Source organism: Pteropus alecto, unplaced genomic scaffold (assembly GCF_000325575.1).
Source record: "Pteropus alecto unplaced genomic scaffold, ASM32557v1 scaffold111, whole genome shotgun sequence".
Lineage (NCBI taxonomy): Eukaryota > Metazoa > Chordata > Mammalia > Chiroptera > Pteropodidae > Pteropus > Pteropus alecto.
In genome coordinates this window covers 3,881,540-3,891,487 of record NW_006431915.1, presented here as the reverse complement: position 1 = coordinate 3,891,487, position 9,948 = coordinate 3,881,540, and positions in this window count along the sequence as shown.

Here is a 9,948-nt window from a genome sequence, read left to right as displayed (position 1 = left end):
TACTATATCTGAACATATGAATTATAAGTGTATATTGAGTCATGAACCTCTGACCATTGGGTTCGGTTACAGTATAAAGCCTAGAATATAGTGGGTGTTTGGTGATATGATGCATGAGTGTCCCTTCATTAACATCCTGAAAACTCACAGACCCTTCACCTGCTTGCATCTCACTTGAGCATCGATTTTATTTTATCATTTTGTTCCATCACTTGCCGTTGGTATGTTAGTTCATCTGACTAAAATATTAACCCCTTTATGTAGGAACTAGATCATTTCATCTCCAAGTCTTCCATTGGGATTAAGCTTAATTTCTGCACACAGCAGGTGTTCAGTAAATGTTTGCTGAACTGAGTTGAGTTAGGTGATGAATTAGTGTGGAATGGAAGCCAAGGATACTGCAGTGTGTCCCCTTGTACTGACTCTGGTTCTCAGCCAGAGCTCACTCATGTTTCTCTGGCAGAACTTTCTCACCTTGGTCAGTGCAGTCTCTGAGGCCTGCCGGGTGGACGAACTGCAGCAGCAGGCTGGCTTGTACGTATGTCTCCCTTTTCCCGGCAGTAAAATGCAAGTGGCCCTAGCTCCTCACTTACAAAGTGTACAGGATTACTGCTGCCTGGGAGGATCACGGGCAGTTATCAGGGAATTTGCATTTGTCTGAATATCTGAGAAAGCAGCTGTACCAATTTGCATTAACAAAACCTGCCATCCCAGACTTCAGGATAGGAGGAAGATAAATGAGAGATATAGGAAAGGCAAAAGCCCCAGAAACATCAGAATCTAGGTGCTTTGGTTATGTATTATTGCAGTTAAAAAACTGCCCCCAAACTTAGTAGTTTAAAACAACAATATGTTATTGTCTTTTACAGTCTGGCTCAGTGGGGTGCTTTTTATTTGGGGTCTCATCATGTGGCTGTTGTCTGATAGCGCTGAGGCTGGAGTCAACTGATGTTTGAGTGGGCTGGCTTCTGAGATGACTTCTCACTTATATGTCTGGTACCTCAGCTGCATGGCTGGTATAGTTACAGGCAGGCCAGGTTTCTCTCTCCCCATGACTAGCTTGGACTTCCTCCTAGCCCGGCCATCTAAGGGGAGTAGGACTTCTCACATGGCATCTGGTTTCCCTTCGAGCAGGGTTTCTCGACCTCGGTACTATTGACATTTTGGGCCATTTTGTTGTGCGGGGTTGTCTTGTGTACTGTAGAGTATTTAGCAGCATTAGTGGACTCTATCCATTATATGCTCATAGCACCTTCCCCAAACCCCCTCCCGAGTTACGACAACCAGAATATCTCCAGACATTCCCAAATGTCTCCTGGGAAGCAAAATTGCCTTGGGCTGAAAACCACTGTCCTAGAGCAGTGGTCCCCAACTCCTGGCTGCAGATCAGTACTGGTCTGTGGCGTGTTAGGAACCAGGATGCACCGCAGGAGGTGAGTGGCAGGTGGGAGAGTGAAGCTTCATCTGTCTTTGCAGTTGCTCCCCAGCGCTAGCATCATTGCCTCAGCTCCACCCCAGATCATCAGGTATTAGATTCTCATAGAAACACCAGTCCCTGGTGCCCAAAATGTCAGGGACCTCTGTCCTAGAGTATTGCAAGAAACCCAGGTAGAAGTTGCAAGATTTCTTATGACCTCACTTTGGAAGTTAGGCAGGGGTACTGCCTCTGCATTCTACTGGTCCAAAGTGAGCCCAGATTCTAGGGGAGAGGACTATTCAATGGCATGAATACAGGGAGATATGGTTTATTGTGGGGGCAGGGGACAGAGAGTCACCTTTGGACACTAAGGATTTGTTAACAGTCTACTCATAGAAACAATATTCCAGTATGTTTTTTATGATTATTGTCAGCTTATTTCAATAACTCTCTTAATGTATGCCTACTTTCTCTCCATTTCTGTGAGAGAGAGGCACTGGATAAAATTACACCCAAGTCATGGTTTCTGTTCTTGGGGATCTTAGAGGCCATTTGGGGAGACAGATTCAAAACTAGAGATTTTTGACATGACATGGTATATGATAAGATAAAGAGAGCAAAAGGCGTTCAAGGAGCAGGGGAAGGGGTGCTCATTCTCATACGGGAGTTTGCAATCAGCTTCCTTGAGGAAATGACACCTGAGCTGAGACTTGAAAGATGAGTGAATCCATCCTGCTGAGGAGATGTTGGAAAGGCATTCCCAGGAGAAAGCACAGTGAAGTGGGACAGCAGGGCACACAGGTACATGCAGCACCTGCAAGCTCTAGGTGTGTAATGAGTGGGGGTAGGGCAGGGGCTGATGCGTCTGAGAAGGTGAGAGGACCAGGGAAAAGAGCAGAGACTTGATGCTGTATCTACTCCCTGGTTATTGATTTACCAATCCCCAGTCACTAGGAAATGACACATCACTATCTTGTAAAGCAAACAGGCAGTGAGGTTTTCCTTTAAGGGCACCTGCAATCCGAGGTTACTAGGGAAGCAAAACTGAGCATTGTAAACCAGATGTGACATGAGTCTCTACTAGAAGGGGTGGGAAGCCAGGAGGGGCATCAGGTGTGTCGAGTGCCTTCTGAGCGCCAGGCTTTTGGTGGGAGCTTTGGAGACCTCCTGTCCTTCAGTTCTCATAACAGCTATATGGAAGCGTTATCATTTATAGATGACATCACTGAGAGTCATAGACTTTAAGTGACTTGATTGATGTCTCATAGTGAGTTGGAGAGCTAGGATTATACCTAGGTTTTCTGATGGAGTTGTCTGTCTGTCTGTCTATCTACCTATCTACCTATCTAGTGTTATCTAAAAAGAAAATTAAAAAGAGAGAAGAAAAGAAAATTGAACATCTTTATGCTTTTTTTGTTTTATGGCTGAAATTTTAGAAAACGTTGACTTGTTATTATATCAGTGTGCCATAGTCTTGTTAGGTGCCTGGGAGTGTCCACAGGTCCCTCTGGTTCTAGTGCCTTCTCTTTTGGCTCTGTGCATATGCCACCCATTCTAAGATTCAGAGGAGCAGCAGCCAGTCAGCAGGGTCATTTCTAAGACGTTGAAGGTTAAGGGGTCCTCTGGGTAGGAGAGAGAGACTAGGCAGATACCTGGCTAGACTCCGATTGAAGTCCTTATGTGTTCACTCCCTGGGCAAGGCCACAGCTACCTACACGAACAGTTTTGCTGGTAAAAAAAAGTCTCCACCTTACTGAAGTTTACGAGACAGTGTTTTTAATTGAGAAAGTACATCCACATGGATCTACCCATGGCAAGTCCACAATAAGTCTCCCCTTTGTTCCCAGGAGGAAGTTCCAACTCTGTGCATGGAACTGAGCATACTGAGCATTTCCCAATTTGAACCCTTCTCTGGCATCATGTACTGCTGTTAGTAATGTCACATGCATACTGAAATACTTGTCCTTCCCCATAAAGGTCTATGCATTGAACTTTATCATCATGGCACCCTCTTCCTGTAACGAACCTCCTTTCTCTTTTTTGTCTGGTGACTCCTACTCATTCTTTGAAGTCTTGATTATTTATTTGGCAAACATCTGTGAGCACTTCCGATGAGCAAAACCCTGTGCTGTGTGCCTGGGGGTTATAATGGTGAGTAGGACACAGTCCCTGACCTCACAGAGACCGCAAGTGTTACTTTCTCTGTGAAAATATCTTTAATCCTTTTGATGTTTCCTAAAGCATGCTCTTAGGGTCTCTCTTATACCACCAATTACAAAATGTTGCAGTTATTTGTGTATGTGTCTAGCTTCCGCATCATTCTATGAGGGCAGAGACCTCACCTGACTTGTTCATTGTTGCTCATATTCACAATACCTAGCTCATGTCTGGATCCTAGTCAGTATCTATATTTTAAAATATATGAATGAGTGAGTGAATGGATAAATGCAGCTTCTCGTGGTGCTTAAGCATATGCATCTTTGCCAGTGTATAACTCAGAACAGTGGGTCAGAAGAATGATTTACCTGTTCTATATGGAAATTCTCTGTGAAGGTTTCTATATATGCACTTCACTTCTGAAATCTTTTAGTGGAAGAACAGGTTTTTGACACATAGCCAGCAAACCTGACAGAGTCAAGTTGCTTTCTTTAAGAAGATTAATGAATAAGGACTTAAGAGAAGGGATGGGTGAACTGGTTACTAACAAGTAAGAACCAGCTATAAGCTCAGCCCTATTTCGGGAACAAACCAGGATCTTTAAGGTTGAGCTTGGCTTAGTTCAGTTAATCCTTCTTCTTCTCTTTGTGGCTTTACTGCTCCCACACCCACCACAGCCTCTCACTCATCTCTGTTGAGTTATGAATCATGAGCCGGCAGCACCTCCATGCTCTGTCCTCTGTTGGGTCTGGCAGTTTTTTCATTTTGCTGTCCTATGAGGACAGAGGACTGGGGGTGGAGGGAGAGTCTTAGATAAATAAGCCATTTTGAGTTATTCAGAGCGAAGGAAGGTCTGAATGGGCCTCGTGATTCATGGCGAAAGGAAGATGTGGAGGAGGGAGGAGGCATGGGTTGGATGGGAATCACAGGGGAAGAAAGGAAGATTGGGCCATCTTATGAGGATGGGTGGGAAAGATGAGCTATCAGAGTCAGATAAGGAGCGGAAGGTTTGCAGCAGGTGGGCGAGGGATTGCAGACAGAGCACTGATACAGGTACATTTTCTCTCTTCTCCATGTACAAATTCTGAGTCAACTTTTGGTATCCAAATTGAATGCCCCTTCCTTGTGAAATCTTTGACTTTTCTGGTATGTTCAGAATTGCTAACATCCTTCAGTTTCCTCCTCCACCATGTCATTTTACACATTGGGCCATCCTTTGCTTTCTCCATTGCTTTCTTTTCTAGACTGTGCACCTATGGGTCTGAGGTCTCTCATTGACCATCTTTTCCTGATCCAAGATTGAGTTATATGTCCTGGCACGGTGTCCACCACATGGTCTGAACAGAGCACAGAGCATCTGAAGTAAGGACCATCATTGAAAATCTGGTACACATGCTTAAGACACCTTCTGCCCCAAGAGTCAGTGGAATTTAAAAATGTTCATTTTATTGCTCCCCCCCCGCCCCCCGAATTCCTGGGTTTCTGCCTTCTCTGATATGAAGATGCATTTTGCTGGAATGATTCATTTTTACAAAATTCCTGCAGGCTCCAAACAAGAAGAGGCACGCACTTAGATTTCAGATGAAAACGCATGATCTAGAAATCTGGGGTTTCGGTTCCAGTTTATAGGTTCAGCTAGTTGTTCCAAACCTCTTTTTCTAACTAGGATCTCTGATAGAAAAGTAAGGAGTACCAACAGACCTAGCATGCAATTAGCAAACCCCTGCTGTATGCCAGACCCTTTTGCTTAAGTTATTCCATTTAGAACCATCCTAGGAAATAGGCAGATATCAGCCACATAAGTTAAGCAGATGAGGAAGCTGCTTGAGTTTGTGAGGGGCATATGTGAGCTCTGTGAGGATCATTTTGAGGTCAACAACCCACATCACAACCGAGACAGTCAAAAAAACTGGAAAGAATCCTTTTTTTTTGTAGAGAATGTGGTGACAGCAGCTGCTCTTGCTGCCTTCATAGATGGGCTACTGTCCTCTGGGTCACTGGGGGGCAGTGTGGTACAGTGGTTTGAGCTGGGGATTTGGTATAAGGGGATTTAGATATGGGTTTGAAGGCCGTGTGGCCTTTAGCCAATTATGCAGCTTCTCTGAGTCTCAATTTCCTTGTCCAAAAATGGAGATAATCACTGTAAATAACTGCCTCACTGGTTGTGAGGATCAGATGAAAAATGGGTGTGGGAAATGCTTTGTAAACTGTGAAGAGTTGATTGCATGATTCTCATGTTATTGTAAGCGCATTACTGGGTTGGGGGTGTGTCCTAAGGCCCTTTGTGACTAAAAACCATTGCTCTCTTTGACTCTGGAGTTTCCTTTTGGGATTCAAAGATACCCTACAGGAGACCAATGCTCAAATAAACATGTATTTCCTGAGATGAACGTAGGGAGGGGTGGCCCAGGTATAAATGGGGTGGTGGTAGTGGTATGTTTAAGAGTTTTAAGAGTTTCAGCTTGTTTCCTAACAGGAAAACAGGTTGTTCATGGTCCAGGACAGGTATATTTGGCTGGGGAGGTGGAAGGGAAAGGTGCCAAGACTTGATGTTCTGGGAGGCCAGGTGAACGCAGGGGTTCTGAGGACTCCAGCTTTGGGGCTTGCACTTTGCTGGAAGGAGAAAGGCAGAAATCAGAAGTGATCTCTGGTTGGAGGGTGAGCATGAAGGTCAGAGGCTCTTGGAATCTTGAGGCAAGGAGGAACATTCTTGGTCTTCTCATCATCTCCATTGTTTCCTTGTCTTCAGTCATTCAAGAGTTTTGTCATGTCCCTTCGATTATCTTTTACTTGATAGTTTTCTTTACATCAGTTAACTGACTTAAGTAAATTCAGCCTCATCCAAGTCAAAGATATCTGTGAGATTGTGTTATAACTATTAAAATAAAAAATATCCGTTCACGTGCCACCTAAAATCACCCCATAGACCAGCAGTTGTCTATGCTCTAACTTTGTTGGAAACTTGTGTTCCAGATGAGCCACCCATCTGTAGATGGAGTCTGCTCTGCAGTATCTTCAACAAGTAGTCACCCTGCATCTGTTTGCACATCCATAGTGACAGGGAGCTCACTCTTTCTCTTGAGGCAGCAATGCTGGAAAGTTCTTCTGTAGATTGTGCCCAAATTTTATTACCTGTAATCTCACCCATTGGCTTTAACTCTTGGGTCACATAGACTGTGTCTACTTTCACTTCCAAAGATAGCCCTTCAGAAATCTGAAGCCGGCTCTCAGGTACCCCACACACTAGCCAAGCTTGACACTCCCAATTCCATCCAGTGTTCCTGCGATGACACAGTTTCAAGTATCCTTGACATCTTTTGTCACTGTTGTTTGAAAGGACTCGTTTTGGAGTTAGCTCATAAAGTAGAACTTCCTACATAGAACACAATTCTCTAGGTTTAGTCTGGACAAGTAGTGTGAATGTGACTGTCTCCTTCCTCATTCTAGGTATGCCAGCACTATTAACGCAGCTTAAATAACACCCTCTTAATGCACGTACCAAAGGTTATGCAAGCATCTCAGTAAAAATATATTGAGCATGCATCTTTAATACACGTGTATTTGTTTACTTACAAACTATGTAATGGACTCATAGTGCATGCAAAAATCAGATTTAAAAGTACAAGGTAAATCAATCAGAAATTAAAATTCTAATATATTTACCCTCCTCACCTAACATTGGATTGTCTTGCATGCCACTTGGAGATGTTCACCTCCAGGATTCAGAACAATCAATGTCCTCTTGCTAAACAAAGCAAATCTCTGTATGAAGGAATTGACCCTCCAGTTGTGGTCACCCCAGCACCATGCTTCACTGTTTTTCAAACATCTCAGATAATGACAGTGACATGCCTGAGTCTGCACTCAGAAGAATCAGAGTGAAGGCAAAGGGGGTCATCTCTACCCTACCACCCCTATTCACCACTCTTATTTTGCTTTCTCAACATATATACCCCATCTTTCCTTTTTCCAATGGCTACCTCTATCATCCACTTGATATTTCTTTGTGCATTTTATTCTAAAAGATCAGAGATGTCTTTCGAATGCACAGAGGTCTGGTAACATGTTGAAGAGTTCATTGTGATTTTGGGTGTCAGAGAAGAAAGGAGAAATCTTGGGCATAAAGTTCCTTCCAAGGCAAAAATTTCAAGTGATAAAGAGGACATTTAACAGACAGAGGGTTGATGTAAAGCCACCAGAGGGCATCAGCCAGAAGAGGGGGTGGGACGTGAGTGTTGCCCTCAGACGCTTGAAGAGAGGCAGCAGTGGCATTAAACCTTTTTCCTGGGGCATTTGGGTTGATAAGGGAGGCCCCGTGGACTCAGTATAATGAAGGCTTTTTAACAGATCCATCTAAAGATCAGCGGGGCTGTGAGAGCCAGGCTTTCTTCTTCCTGGAGTTGTTTAACGTTGAGCTGGACAAGCAGTTGATGGAAGGTTGTGGAAGCCATTAGTTTAGAGGGCTGCCGAATCCCTGTGAACCCCAAGATTCTGGGCTCCTAGAACAGAGTGGGATATTATTGGGAGGACTCCAGTTCCACCTGATCCCCAGTGACTCCTTCACAGACCTGGCTCCTCTGCCTGGAATTCTGACATCTGCTTCTTTCTGCAGTCATGGGGCTGCCTCCTTTTGTGAGGCCGGGGCCTGCTAGGTTGATCTGGAGCCTTTTGGCACAGCAGAGAGCCCTGAGTAGACCACCACCTGCCACAGTTGAGTGTGCACAAGTCTTAAAGGGAAATGACACCTACATCACCTTTTGTTGCCCTCAATGGCCTCTCCCATATTCCATATGAGGTTATTTCTAGAGTTATTAAGACAGATGTACGATCTGAGAACCTGAGGGCACCCGTCCTCCTTCCTGAAGTCAGGAAGAAGACACTGGCACCATCCCTTGTAGGCCAGTGTCACTTCCTGTGGAGCCTGGGTAACACAGACTGCTAATTTGGCCTCAGCAATGGCTTGAGGGATCCATTCATCCCTTCTGCAACTTCTATGGTTCAAGCCCCTGTCATCCCTCACCAATATGTTGACAAGAGCCTCTTGGCTGTTTGCTCTCCTGACCTTTAGGCTCCCTCCTTAGAATGGTCATCTGTAAAGAGGATCTGATCTGCTGGAAGGACTCCATGTCCTCTGCATATAGGATAACAACCCAAACTCAGCCCTTTACAGTGTGACACATAGCCTCCTGCACCTCCTCTTCATCTCAGAGACACTTCTCATAATGCCCTCAGAATACCTCTGCCATGGAGACCCCAGAATTTTGCTTATGGGATTTTGGTTTTTTAGAATGCCCTCATCTACCATTTCTGCTTGGGAAACTCCTAATTCTCCCTTAAGACCATCTCAAATATCACATTTTCTGTGATACCCTCCCCCAACTCTCCCAGGCAGAGCGAGGGTCTCCTATCTCTGAGCCAGACCATGCTGTATTTCAGTTGCCTGGTATTGCGTCCACCTCTGCGGCTCATGTGTGTGCTCACCAATGGCAGGGACAGAACTGTGCTTGTGGTGGCACTTTGTGTGTGCCCAGGAAATATTAGTTAAATGAACGAATAATCAAATTTCCTAGCCTATAATACATTGTCTTTCTGATCATCCTATAAAGGGTCATAATAATAAGACTTGCCTGTAAAAAGTCAGCTAAAATGGCTTCCTATCTTTTTCTTTTTCTGGAGCTATTGGGTGTGCAGCAGAGAAAGTATTGTTTTAGTTTGCCAAGGGCTTCTGTAACAAAGTGTCACAAACTTGGTGGTTTAAACAACAGTAATTTATTGCCTCACAGTTCTGGAGACTGGAAGTCCAAGATCAAGGTGTCTGCAGGATTGGTTCTTTCTAAAGCTGTGAGAGAGAATCAGTTTCATGACTCTCACCTAGCTTCTTGTGGTTTGCTTGAACCTTTGGAATTCCTTGGCTTGTAGAAGGATCACTGTCGTCTCTGCTTTGTCTTCACATGGTATTCTCCCTGTGCGTGTATCTGTGTCCAAGTTTTTCCTTCTTATAAGGATGCCAGTTACATTGGATTAGGGCCCACCCTAATGACCTCATTTTAACTTGATTACCTCTGTAAAGGCCCTGTCTCCAAGTGAGGTCACACTGGGGTATTAGGAGTTAGGACTTCAAAATATAAAATTTTGGGAACACAGTTCAATCAGTAACAAGTACCAAGTCCTTGGAAATATGGCTTTGCCTCTCTGAGCGTTCCTTTCCTCAGCTGCAGAATGGGAGACTGGACTAGTTGGATGAACCCTAAAGCCTGCTTTATAAAATCTATTCTCTTTCACTTTGGAAAGTCTAGTGGTAACTTTCTTTTCATTCGCTTGTTTAATTACTGAATACTTATTATGTGCCAGGCACTTGGAATTTGCGTTCTCTA